The sequence below is a fragment of the Microtus ochrogaster genome, chromosome 7 (assembly GCF_000317375.1).
Source record: "Microtus ochrogaster isolate Prairie Vole_2 chromosome 7, MicOch1.0, whole genome shotgun sequence".
Lineage (NCBI taxonomy): Eukaryota > Metazoa > Chordata > Mammalia > Rodentia > Cricetidae > Microtus > Microtus ochrogaster.
Window position 1 is genome coordinate 83,017,179 of NC_022014.1, and position 545 is coordinate 83,017,723.

The window sequence follows — 545 nt, forward strand, 5'->3', positions numbered from 1 at the left end:
ACCCTAGAATACAGACAGGGTGGCCTAGGGATTTAGAACAGTGCTGGTATATGGAGTGGACAAGAGGAGCCCAACAACTCACAGGCACAAGTCCACATGTAGAGTGTGCTGTGGACAGAACCTCACACCCCACATAAACTGTGTACTGTACTGCAGGCCATGGTGTCATCTAGGAGTCTAGAGCATGAGAGGAAAGATGCGTGGGAACTGGGTAGCCTTCTCCAGCCCACAAGTCATCCAGGTGCAGACCCTGACTGCTTTTAGCCATTGTCCTTTAGAAAGACCCATCCTCAAAAGGTGTAGCCTTGCCAGGCATAGTGGTGAACGCCTTTAATCCTAGCACATGGAAGACAGAAGCAGGAGGCTCTCTGTAAATTCCAAGTCAGCCTAATCCACATAGTAAGTCCCAAGCCAGCCAAGATACAAGATACGTAGTGAGACCCTCTTTCCAAAAAAAGGGAAAAACAAAAGATGAAACCTGGGTAATGAAACCTGTTTACTGCTAGAATTTTTTTGACATTTATCTCGTGTATGTGTGTGTGTGT

General features: G+C 46.8%; 1 protein-coding gene across 2 annotated transcripts in view; it reads left to right on the forward strand.

Annotated features, from left to right (window-relative positions):
- The window catches only part of Rptor (regulatory associated protein of MTOR complex 1), a 304,700-nt gene that overhangs the window by 272,785 nt on the left and 31,370 nt on the right, over window positions 1-545 (forward strand). The window lies entirely within an intron of this gene.